The sequence below is a fragment of the Podarcis raffonei genome, chromosome 15 (assembly GCF_027172205.1).
Source record: "Podarcis raffonei isolate rPodRaf1 chromosome 15, rPodRaf1.pri, whole genome shotgun sequence".
Taxonomy (NCBI): Eukaryota; Metazoa; Chordata; class Lepidosauria; order Squamata; family Lacertidae; genus Podarcis; species Podarcis raffonei.
Window position 1 is genome coordinate 28,414,996 of NC_070616.1, and position 13,337 is coordinate 28,428,332.

Genomic DNA, 13,337 nt, shown 5'->3' on the forward strand with positions numbered 1-13,337 from the left:
TTTTATCAGGAGCAGTGAAAAAAAGAAATTGTGGAGATCAGGCCAGACAAGCTGTAGTGCAAGACCCAGGCAAGGACGGCAGATAGCTTGCAGGAGGAGGGAGCTTCTGGGAGCAAGATTCTCTGCTAGCCCAGTTGCACATAGCATGCCACATACTTCCCTAACTGTGACATCGCCCCTGTTTTTAGTCATTCTTTCATTTGCAGGTGTAATCTTGGAGCCTATGTCTATAATCTTTGAGAATTATCGGAGAACAGGTGAGGTCCCTACAGAGTGGAGGGCAGGAAATGTTGTCCCCATCTTCAAATGGTGAAAAAAAGAAGACCCAGGTAACTATCAACCAGTCAGTTTGATATTGATACCAGTAAAGGTCCGAGAATCATCTCCACAAATATAAGATGGGAGACACTTGGCTTGTCAGTAGTACATGTGAAAAAGATCTGGGGGTCTTAGTAGACCACAAGCTTAACATGAGTCAACAGTGTGACACAGCAGCAAAAGAAGATAATGCTATTCTAGACTGCATCAACTGAAGTATAGTGTCCCGGTCAATTGAAGTAATAGTCCTGCTCTAGTCTGCCTTGGTCAGACTATACCTGGAGTACTATGTACAGTTCTGGGCACCACAATTTAAGAAGAATTTGGTCAAGCTGGAACATGTGCAGAGGAGGGCAACCAAGATGATCAAGGGTCTGGAAATCAAGCCTTATGAGGAATAGTTGCAGGAGTTGGGTAAAGATGGAGCAAGCTCATTTTCTCCTGCTCTGCAGGGTAAGACCAAAACCAATGGTTAGAAGAAAGGAGATTCTGACAAAACATTAAGAAGAACTTTATGATGGTAAGAGCTGTTTGACAGTGGAACGGATTTCCTCAGAAGACTCTTCTTCCTTGGAGGTTTTTAAGCAGAACTTGGATGGCCATCTGTCATGGATGTCTTAGTTGGAATTCTCGCATTGCAGGGACTAGATAACCATTGGGATCACTTCCAACTCTACAGTTCTATGGTTCTATGTTTCATTTTCTCCAGTTAGGAGGCTCGGCCAGAAGAGAAGCCTGTGCAGAAATATAGCAGGTAGGTTTCTCTGATGGCTGAGTCTTCTTACACCACCAGGAACTAACCTTTTGGGGGGTATAGAAGTGAAGAGTAAAGTCCCGCTCTAGACTGAAGATTTCAGAGACTGACTGGCCAAGCACAAGACCAAGCAGAGTCCCAGGTGATCAGCACAATGGACAGCTCCTCGTGGACTGGCTGCAAGTCAGATTGAATAAAAGAGAATGAGAAGCAAGGAGTTTGAGAAGTTGCTTAAGCAATCTTGCAATAAGGTGGGACATTCAAGCTTCACTGCATTCGCGTAAAACTGTTTGAGTATCAAAAAAGGTTGCACATAATTCTGCTGGCCCTGGAACCAGAAGAAACAGATGCAAATAGGGTAATTTTCCCAACTGAGAGGGATGGAAAATGTAGTCCCAGCCCCTTATCCCACATAGAAAATGGATGTTCAAAGCATCTGTACAGCTTCCATTTCTGCCTCCACTGCTACTGCCTCCCCTTCTCTTGCCCTGTGCAATGGAGTGGGCTGGGGGCTGGGGATGAAGGTGGCAGGAGGCATTCATGGGTTGTGCAGAGCAAGCCCTCCTCATCCTATCCCTGTTCACGAGGAAGCAGCGCTTTTGTGAGTGCACCTATCCTATTCCTTGTGACATCCCTAGTTCTCCATTTCTCCAGGATAAACATAACTAGACCAAGATGGAAGGAGGTGGCAAATAAGAAGCAAAAGCAGGAAGCCGAGAGAGAGAGAGAGAAAGGAAACCATCCTCAGCACGAAGGACCACTGCAAGGAAAAGCACAGGAAGCCATAAACATAATTGCTGGCTGGCAAGAACTGCCTGTCACGTCCTTCTCGTGGAGTCTCCCTTTGCTGGTAATAGAACAGCACCACAAAATAACTGGAAGGGAGGGCCCTGTTTATTTACCTTGTAATTAGGACGTGCTGGGAAATGCTTAATATAAAATGTCACTTGAAAGGGGATAAATTACCAAACATCACAATAGACAACTGCCTCGGAATAGCATGTCCTGCTTCCCAGGCAGCTGAGTCCCATGTGGTTGAATAAGGATATGATGGATACGCTCCCAAGGGTCTGCCAGAACAGAGTGTGGCCCCTCTAAGGACAGCAGTAGGTGGGGGGGGGGGGAGACTACAGCATCAGAGTCAGTTCTGGCTCACTATACATTACAGGTGCAGAAAATAACACTATTATCTCAGATGGCTCACCCCACCCCCAACTGAGAACTTGTCCACGCTTACCTTTTGTCCCACTCTTTCCAGGCAGAGCTCTGCACTTTAATGCTCTGTGTCTGAGCATTTTTATTTATTTTTTGCTTTGGGTGGATTCTTCGCCCCGAGCTTTCCCTGCAAAAGCACACTCTTTAAAGCTGAATTGGACCAAAGGTCCATTTGGATTCCCCGTAGATTGACGTTTGCTCTGGCTGAGCTTTAAAGAGCAGATTTTCATGGGAAAATCTTCAGAGTAAAAGAAGAAGAAGGGGAGGTGCTTAGACACAGAGCTTTAAATCATGGACTGTACATGGAAAGATCAGAGGAAAGGTAAGTGTGGATAAGTCCTAAGAGAACTCCTTTCGGAGAAGCCAACCTGGATTATTTTATTTAGCACCCTGGCCAGGAAGGACTTAAAAGGTGAAAAGACCACCATTTATTCCCCAACCCATTCCAAGCAAGAAAACGTTCCCACAGGAGTAAAAAGGCAGATAAAGGTATAGCCCATTATGTTCGCATCTGCATGAATCTGAGGAAGTAGCTTCTAGTCCATTAAAGTTTTTTCCATAATAAATATGCTTATCTCCAAGGTGCCAGAAGACTCTTTGTTGTTTTGGCTTCAGCAGCAGCTACCATGAATTTCGTGACAACGTGCTCTTAATTTGACAATGTGCTCTAAAAACAAAACCCTATTGAAGTAACGAGAGATGGCTAACCTGTGGTCTTCCCAGCCCAGATGATGTAGGACTAACTGCCATCAACCCCAGCCAGCACGGTCCAATTCTCAAGAATGATGGGTTGTCCAACAAATGTTGGTTTGGCTAACCACAATCTGCTAGATTACTCAGAGGTAACTGGCCGCGATATTCTTTCTTGTAAGCCAAACATAGGCAAGTCCCTTCTAAGTATTGATTTTTTTTATTTATTCAGACCCAAATGTCTAACTCACTTTCCCCCTATAGAACTCAGCTAACAAAGTATCAAAACCAACCTAAAAATAAAGTTAACTGTGGTCTCATTGTGAAAACAATTAAATACCAACACAATTCAGAACGGCAGCAATAAAACTGGGCCCCAGAGAGCTTGGGATGATGATTAATAAAATTGAACATTCACAGGAGAGACAGAAAAGGCTTGTTTAAACAGGATAGCCTCCCAATGGCAGCGGAACACAGATAAATAAGAAGGCATTCTAACCTGCTGGGGCAGGGAGTTCCACAGATGGGATTCTGCCGCAGAGAAAGAACCCTCTTACACATTGCCACCAGTCATGCCTTGGGAGGCAAATGGCGTGTGCAAAGTTCCTGCCGACACACCTAAGCAAGAGAGCTCTTTGCCAGACATTGCCCAAACTTTCTAAAGAAAAATGGTCTCCACAGCCATCGTGCTTGAACATAAGTTTGGAAGGTGATTTTTCTGACCGAGTCCATCCACGCCTCGCTCAGGCCCGGGAATGGAAAGTCCACACTTTGGAATAATTGTGTCTCTTTAGAGAGCTGGCAAGTAGGTCAGCCTGGCGTGATGAAGTGCACTTAAGTGGCGGGCGTTTTTCTGATGGCATTATCTGAGCTGTTAAGATATTTGAACGATTGAATAAGCGTCATTGTCAGCATTATGCTACCATTCTGCTAAAGTTCACATCTCCAATGCATTACCTCACTCTTGCCATTCAGAAAGGGAGGGGGGTGGAGAATGACATTCTATGGAGAGAACCATGCAATGAGGCCTGGAAGGACAAAAGCCAGCTCAGTTGTCCCGCTGCTAGACAGCAAAAAGAGAGCTATTTGGCAGAATGGCAAGTGACCTTCAATCAGAGGGTGAAGGGACCAACTTGCTTCCGCTAGCAACATGCCCCAGAATGAGCTGAGGGGCTGCTGGTGGGGTGTAGGGAAGAAATAACATTGGAGTAAAGCTGGGGGGGGGGAGGAGTTCAGAGGGATTTAGGGACCTAGACTGGCAGAGTTGACACTTACTGAACTGTGGCAGTTTTATACTGAGACTGTGGTGTCATCTGAAGAGCTTCTGGCTGGTCTCTGGGAGCAACAGGATGGATGACTTGAGAAAGTCTTGGTGGTGCAGCAAAACAGTTACAGACTACAAGGGGGAACCCACTCCCTGCTCTGAGAAGCCCTCAGCTGAAGCCACCCAGATCCCTGGCAACAGCAAAGAAAAAGACTCTAGAGCCTCTTCTGGGATGATGTGTGAGGCTAATCTCACAACAAAGCATGACATAAATGCTAAGCAACACCACTTCTCTTACTCTTATGGGAGGCAGGGAGAAGGCCTTGATCCATCGGTGGAGCATGAGATTCTTAATCTCAAGGGCATGCGTTCAAACCCCATATTGGGCAAAAGATTCCTGCATTGCAAGGGGTTGGACTAGATGACTCGGGGTACCTTCCAACTCTACAGTTCCATACCTCTGGCATTTCTCCAATGAAAATAGGCACATCCTATTCCATAATAATCATTTTACTATTTATACTCTGCCCATCTGACTGGGTTGTCCCAGCCACTCTGAGCAGCTTCCAACATATATAAAAACATAATAAAACGTTAAACATTTTTTAAAAAACTTCCCTATACAGGGCTGCCTTCAGATGGATTGGGGTTAGACAACTCCATACCCTCCAACATTTCTCCAATGAAAATAGGGACGCCCTAAGGAAAAGCGGGACGTTCTAGGATCAAATCAGAAACTGGGACGGCTTCTGTAAACCGGGGACTGTCCATGGAAAATAGAAACACTTGGAGAGTCTGCAATTCTGTGATTACAGAAACCAAGTATGGACCCAATGATTTGGGATAACCGCCCAGTGTTCAATCTTCAATTCTTGGGCAAAGCATCTCAACATGTGGTAGCCTTTCAATTCCAGCTATTTCTGGCTCATTTAGACACATTCGAATCCGGCTACATGTCTTTGAAATTCCAAGCTGTAATTTGGTGAATGGGGAGGAATGAAGAAGAAGAAGAAAATCCCAAATTTTGGCTTCGGATTTTGGGGAAAGGGGGCTGCAGATGGATTCTATGAATCTTTGTTATGTTTTACTGCATTTCCATCCAGCACAGCAGGTGCTGATGGAAATGAATGGAGCAGGCAATTGGAAGTCCAGTGTGAGTACCTGGTTCTCCCATGACTGACACAGCAGCAGCAGCAGCAGCACTTTAGGAAATAAGGGAAGAACGGCTGCTGTATTTCCAGCTGGTCACCAAAGTGCCAAATGGGGAGACATTTCCTTTGTAAATGGGAAATGACAAGAGCAAATAGACTAGTGGAAGGAAATTTCAGGGCCTGGAATTGCTCTTCCTCTCTCTGCTCCCTCCCCACCCCTCATTTTCTGATACCTCCCCCCTTTCTTGGCAGTTTGTCATCTTCCGTAAACCCACTTTTGTCTCCTTCACCCTCCCTTCTCTTCTCTAGTTTGTGACACTATTTGTAAAACATGAAAAAGAGGAGGGGGTTAGAGGCATTTTCCTCTGACTTTGGTTTTCTGATGCCTTTTGCTAATTGAAGTCATCAGCTAAAATTGTTCTGGGGAGGGGAGGAGGAGGGTTGGGGTTGGAGGGAGAAGGGGATTAGAAAGGGAGCAGGAACCATCATCTGCAGAGAGAACTCAGATGTGAAAATACTTCAGTCTCTGAGATTGCAGTATTTATCCACACAAGTGCCCTGCTGTGCTTCAGAAACCCAGTTGATTTTAATGAGCTGCCGCAAAGGTGTTTGTTATTATGGAATCCAATCTCTCTCTTTCTCTTTCTCTCCCTCTCCCCACCCTCTTTCCCATTCCCCACCCCCCTCTCTGTTGTGTGATTGGGATCCAGGCCTGGAAAAGTTCACACACAGAGGGTTATGAAAGATTTATCCACCCGTGGCCATCATCCGTCCTCGCTCTTGCCTCCGAGCCTCCCTTTGAAACCGTTCCAAAATGAAATACTGTACAAGCTTGAACAGGGGCCTTGTTTAACCCAGACTCTGAGTGAGAATGAAGGAGAAATTAGAAAGGCATTTGTGTGAACAGATGTTCCTCCTTTCTTTCTTGGATTGGGGAAAAAAGGGGTTGGGTTGCTTGCAATCTAGACGCAGCTGTAATAAAGCATGGAGAATGGGAGGCAGATACACACACACACACACACACACACACACACCACAAAGTGGCCACCGGCAGTCATCTGGTGCTTGCAAGAGACGCCCAATCATGGACTGTTTTCTGCACATTTGGAAACAGTATCAGGACTCCCTGGTTAAGAGGCTGAGCTGTGAGCCACGGGGCCCCAGTTCAGATCTCATCTCTTCAATGCACCCTCTGACTGGCCTTAGGTAAGCCTAGCCCCCACATCTGCAATATGGGGGTGAACCTGGCCCACCTTGCAGAACTGTTGTAAGGATTTCTACATTGATATATCTGAAATGCTTGAAGTCCCTGAAGCTGTGTATGAGAGCTAAAAAAATTTATATATATATAATACCAAAACACAAACTTCTCATCAAAGCCCTGGGATAGCTCAGTTGGTAGAGCATGAGACTCCTAATCTCAGGGTTGTGGGTTTGAGCCTTACGTTGGATAAAAGATTACTGCATTTCAGGGGGTTGGACTGGATGATCTTAGTGGTCCCTTCCAACTCTACAATTCTATGATTCTATGACCCTTGCCTTCAAAGACCCTCAGGGCTTCCTCCCATTCCCACAAAGAATTCCCCTTTCTGCCTGGGACCATCACAGCTCCAGCTTCACCACACCTTGTTTGGAACAATGAACAGGAACACTGCTTTTAGCAGGGAGGACATGCTGCAACATTTTGTTGCAGTCCCACTGCATAAGCAGCTTTCCTTAATGGCCTGTAAGGAATCCATAGTAAGTCCTAGAGCAGAGTTTCCCCAACTTGGATCGCCAGCTGTTTTCAGACTACAATTCCCATCATCCCAGACCCCTGGTCCTGCTAGCTAGGGATGATGGGAGTTGTAGTCCAAAAACAGCTGGAGACCCAGATATGGGAAACAGTGTTCTAGAGGGTCAGGGCTACGGTTTGGGAAACTCTTTGAAACTTAAGCTGAATGAGTCCAGAGAGTTAAATTCTCACCCTCTCCTTTTGACTTTTGCAGCTTAGTTGGCTCCAAACAGCACCCCCACCGCCGCAGTCCCCAGCAAAGGGAGACCTGCTCCTCCTTGCTGTTCGCCTGCTCCAGTCTTGGCGTCAGCCTTCAGTGTTTCTCCTTTCATGTCGCTAGAGCACTGCCATTTGCACGCAGGGTAAGGAGCCTTAATGGGCGAAAGCGTTCCAAGTTTCATTTTCTTCTGTAATGGAAAATACGAAAGTGAGATTTCAGTCGGTGAGCACTTCTTTGAAAGAAAGAAAGAAAAAGCCCAACAAATATCTTTATTGGCGCTGGACAGCCTGCCAATCAGGGCCGAAAATTGCTAGCTTCTCCCCCCCCCGCCCCCCCAAAAAGGGATGCCTCTGCATACCAAATAACAGTAAAAGCTTGCAGGGCCAGCTGAACAAAAAGACACCCCCCCTTTTCTCTACCTGGCACTGGGTGATTTGCAATCCATCGCTTCGGCATAATTTCCCATCTCCCCAGCTCACAAAGGAACCTCCATTGCTATCTGCAAGTTTAATAATTCCATCTTCCTGACACTTTGCATTCTAATGCCTCTTCTGACACTGGCCCAAGCTGGCTGGCTGGCCAGCTGACTGCCACACGGTGGCCCTGCCTGAAATCTGCCTCTTGGTGCCCGCAAGACCCATCGGAGAGTAGAGATAAAAAGCTTGGCATCCCGGAGAGGACTTAAAGCTGGGGAGGGTCTGCCTCTGAAAATTAAAGAAGCCTGTCATCCCCTTCTGCCATCCCCACCTGGCTCTCTATATGTGCCAATCTGCTCAGACTTGCCCAGTGGGCAATCTTCCCAGATGCCCATAAAAGACAGGAAGCAGAGAACAAATGGACAGTTTTCCCAATGGCAGCTTGTAAAAATTGAGTGAACCACCCCACCCCACCCCAAGGATCAGGATCTGTGCTTTATAACTCATTCAAAAACAACCCTCAGGGGTGAACAGTGAAGTCGTCAAGTTTGCTGGTGGTGCCAAATTGTTTGGGGTGCTTAAAAGAAAAAAGGGGTTGCAAGGAGCTCCCAAAGGATCTCTCCCAACTGGGTGAATGGGCAGTAAAATGGCAAATGCAATTCAACGTAAGCAAGAGAATCATGATGCACATTGGGAGCAAGGAATTCTAACTTCATGAATATGCTAATGGCAGGGGCAGCCTGTCGCATTTCGCTGCTTGAGGTGAAACAGGAAGTGCCCCCCCGCCCCTGCTGCCGTCCAGCCCCCCCCCCCCCCGAGAAGTGGGGCTGGCAAAGGCGTCGATTTCCAATGAAATCTCACCTATTTCTTGCTGATGGCGGCATTGAAGAAGAAGAAGAGTTTGGATTTGATATCCCGCTTTATCACTACCTGAAGGAGTCTCAAAGCGGCTAACCTTCTCCTTTCCCTTCCTCCCCCACAACAAACACTCTGTGAGGTGAGTGGGGCTGAGAGACTTCAAAGAAGTGTGACTAGCCCAAGGTCACCCAGCAGCTGCATGTGGAGGAGCGGAGACGCGAACCCGGTTCACCAGATTACGAGACTACCGCTCTTAACCACTACACCACACTGGCTCTCCTGCCTATGGTGGAGGCAGTGGGGCACTCATGGGGGCACCATCTGGGGTAGTGGATTCACTCCTCCTAATGTGTGGGCTGTCCCTGGTCTGAATTGTAAGTGATTGTCCAGGAAATAGGCCTTGGGGGGTCATAGCAGACAGCTCAATGATGATATGAATGAATGAATGAATCTTTATTTGCTTCAGCCATAGCAACAAAAGAACAATGCGGCATACAAAGAACAGGAATAAAAAGTTGATTGTATAAAACGCACCTTAGGGTCCTGAATCAACAGTTAAATAGCGGACCTTATTTGGATTGCCCCAGCTAAAAACCTGGCAACCTTTGCTGTCATCTGCTCATCTTGATCTGCCAAGAGAAAGGACACTGTGGCAGTGCTTGGGCAACTCAGAATAGACAATAAAAGAGGGGTGATAATCTCATTCCTCAAATCTTTATAAAGAGTGTGGTCCAAAAGGGTGTGTGCCACTGATTTGATGGTGCCATCTCCATATCAATGATGATATTGACCCAGGGTGCAGCAGTTGTGAAAAAAAGCCAATTTCATGCTAGGGATCGTAAGTGCGGCTACACTTTGAAGAGGCGAGCAGGTGGACAGCAACAATGGTGAGGCAGAGGTTAGTCAACTCAAGGAGAAGTCCACAAACAGCAACTTGTTCAAGGAACTCCCCACCAAAAAAATCCCTAGACCCAGCACCATTCATAAAACAGATTAGACCTCCCAGTTCCAGTGGGGAGAAATACCATATGACGTCTCTCTTCTCATCTCACACAGTCATAAGGAATACTATAGCTAGGGGATTGCTGCCACCCCTGATCAGTTAAGCTGGGGATAAACATTTTGTTCTTCCTTTAATTTCCAATTGCTTTATGTGATTGAGATGCAAAAGAGTTTGAAAGAGAATAAATAACTGCTGGTGGGATTATGAATCCTTGGGGAGAATTTCTAGCCATTTGGGACAGGGTTTCTATGAAATTAAGGGCTTCAGGGCAGATTCCTCACCCACCCCCAAAAGGGGACACCCACAAATGGAGAATCATAGAATCATATAATTGCAGAGTTGGAAACGACCCTGCAATGCAGCTGTCCCATATAGGGATTGAACCTGCAACCTTGGTGTTCTCAGTGCCATCCTCTAACCAACTGAGGTCAGGGGAGTTACTGGATTCTGGTTCCATGGGATTGACAAAATTAATTTATATCAGATTAATTCTTTTATGCTTACTTACTTCACCAACCCTTTATTAGGCATTACAAATATAGATAGGCCATCATAAAGCATCCATATGTAAATTTTAAAAATATATACAAATAAGCAGCCCTGTAGAAATATGTAATAACGAGGATTTTCATTTTCATCTTTTATGCACGTTAGCACCAAATCGAGCTGAGCTCTTGCAAAAAAAGTTCTGCTTTTTTCAAGCAACTTGGCTCTTGCCAAGTTTACCCTGGGTATCTAGACTAGGAGCAAGATTTATAAAACCTCAGTCAAGCACTTTGTATGAAACAGATCAGTAGAGAAGCAAGCTACAAGATGGGGACAGAGAAAGGAGCCAAGGGAATTGGCAGGTGTGTAGAATCTGGCAGGCCAGAGAAAGTTTGCATGTGTCTGTTCATTCCATGTCTGTCCCTCCCACTAAAAAACCTTTTGCAAATTTACAGCTAAAGCAAAAATGTGAATCCCTGCTGCATTTTTAACATTTGAATCTGAAATTTAAAAGATTCGCTGTTGCCAAGTTTTATTTTAACAGACTGATTTTGAGGAACTCCCTTTTTAAAATAATAATAAAAAATGAAAACCTTGGTCTTGTTCATGAATATTGATACAAATCTTTGCAAGATTTCAATTAGCCTGCTAGGACCCTAACTCAAAATTCCCATAAAAATGACAGCATAAAGACTGAAATTAGGAAATGCAAATTTGAATTTCTGCAGCAACGAAAAATACTGTGGGTATGCCTGGGAATTTCTCCCAGCATGCACTGCAGCTGTATTCAATATAATTTTAGGGCAGCTGGGAACTATCCTTGCGTTGGAGAGAAAAACATATTGCAGAATGTAAAGCTGCTCTGTTCAAGCCTTCAGTCGGGCCCCGGATCCATCAAGGGAAGCATAAACGCCCACACAGTTAGAGCAGAAGAAGGCCTCGTTAGCACACAGAGTCAGAAAGGTTTTTAATTGGGTGCATCCCTTTGGTAGGGAGCATTCACTTCCCCATCTGCTCTGCCCACTCAATGCAAATGGAAAGTGGCAAAACATAAACATTGTTCACTGTCTTCGTGTACATAAAGGTGTGGGGGCATTTGCCAGCCTCCAGTGTGAGATGCTGGTGGCATTCCATGCACACATCTGAACAAGGGAGGTTGTGGAGGAGATGTGTCTCTGTCGTGAGGCACGAGGCTGGTCACTGAACTGGCAGGGGTGGGGAACTGCAAAGTCACAAGGAATAAACCTCCCTCCCTTGAACTCCCTTGCCTCTTCCACTCATGCACTCTTATGAGTTCCTGTGTCTCCTACCAGAGACACACCTTCCTATACTGTCAATGGCACAGCAGAGGTGAGGCCACCAAGAAGCCAGGTTCCAGCACCCATAGTAGTGGTTTATATAATTAATCAATTAATTAACCCCAGCCTATGGCTGGGTTGCCCCAGCCACTCCAGACAACTTCCAACATAGTAAAACATAGTACAGTGGTACCTCGGGTTAAGTACTTAATTCGTTCCGGAGGTCCGTACTTAACCTGAAACTGTTCTTAACCTGAAGCACCACTTTAGCTAATGGGGCCTCCTGCTGTTGCTACGCTGCCGGAGCACGATTTCTGTTCTCATCCAGAAGCAAAGTTCTTAACCTGAAGCACTATTTCTGGGTTAGCAGAGTATGTAACCTGGAGCGTATGTAACCTGAAGCGTATGTAACCTGAGGTACCACTGTAGTTCTTTATCCTCTTGACATCTGATGGGAGGGTGTTCCACAGGGAGGATGCCACTGCTGAGAAGGCCTTCTGCCTGGTTTCCTGTAACTTTACCTCTTGCAGTGAGGGAACTGCCAGAAGGGCCTCAGTGCTGTACCTCAGTATCCAGGATGAATGATGAGGTCGGAGACACTCCTTCAGGTACATATGTGTGTTGTTATCAGTCCATGATGCCTAAGGTGCTTAGTGCAGCTCAGGATGGTCACAGGTGAGGTTTCCAGGGCACCATCTGAAGGTCAAAGGAGCCAGAGGCAGGGAGCAAAGTCCAAGAGAGGTGGGTTCTAAATGGCATATAAATACAGGGTGAGGGAGGGCACGATTAGCAAGGCAAAGCTATTCTTCTCTGAAGAGACAGGCTGCTCAGACTAGGGAGATGCTTTGAGGCTTTATATAGGGTTTGTGGGGCTGGGATTGGCCCTTTGAGTCAGCTGTTGGGAGTTGCGTGACAGGACCAGTATTGTGGCCTAGGGGGGCGCTCTTGTGGTTGACAGAAAACATTGTCCATGTAGGAGATACAAAGCCAGGGTCTGGGAGCAGAGATTCAAGGGCCTCCTCAATGTGCTGGCCCCAAACACAGCTACTTTTCCTAGCAGGGGTGCCAACTTAGGCCCCAAGTTATGGATGCCCAGTGCGCCACCATGACATCATGACATCACATGGCCTGCAGCCTCAGAACCTGATTTCTGGTGGCACTGGAAGTCAGGTTGTGAGGTCTCGCAAGGCCTCGAACAGCACCTCTGAGGTTTTGCGAGGCCTCAGACATGACTTCCAGTGCTTCATGAGTCCCTGAACATTGTGTTGGGGCCTCCGCAGTGTGGGTGCTGAGCCCTCTGTAGATTGCACCTGTTTCCTATAAACTTCAGGCACTTCAAGGTAAATTCAAACATGAATGGTTCTATTTTAGCACAATAGACAAGGAGTCCTGATTATTCCTTGGCCTCGGGTCCACATTGGCTTCCTCCCCCCTCTCACCTCTACAGGAGACTCTCCCCTTGACCCAGGAACTAATTATATGCACGCCCAGCACCCTCAAGTCCTGCCTCCTTGTTCTCTAGCCTCTTTTGTCTCCCAAACCCTTGATTTCCCAGCCTGCCTAGTGCTCGTGTTTTCTTCTTTCCAGCAGTATGAAGCAATTTCAGTTCCTTGGCCCTATGTAAGGCTCCCCTCACCCCCACCTGAGTTGCCAGATTCAGCAAGCTTTCGTGCCTTTAAATTTTAAACAGTTACATGAATTGGAGGCTTTTAGCAGCTGTAGGTGTAAGCAGAGACTGCACCCACTCCATGTATTTTTTCCTACCTTTCTGCGCACACAGGAGCTCTACACTCCTCTAAAATTGGCAATCTGATTTCCATAGTGAACTAACCTTGTTTCCCTCACAGCATTTTCACTGTTTTCTCAGTATTCTGGAACTGAGGTTTCCCC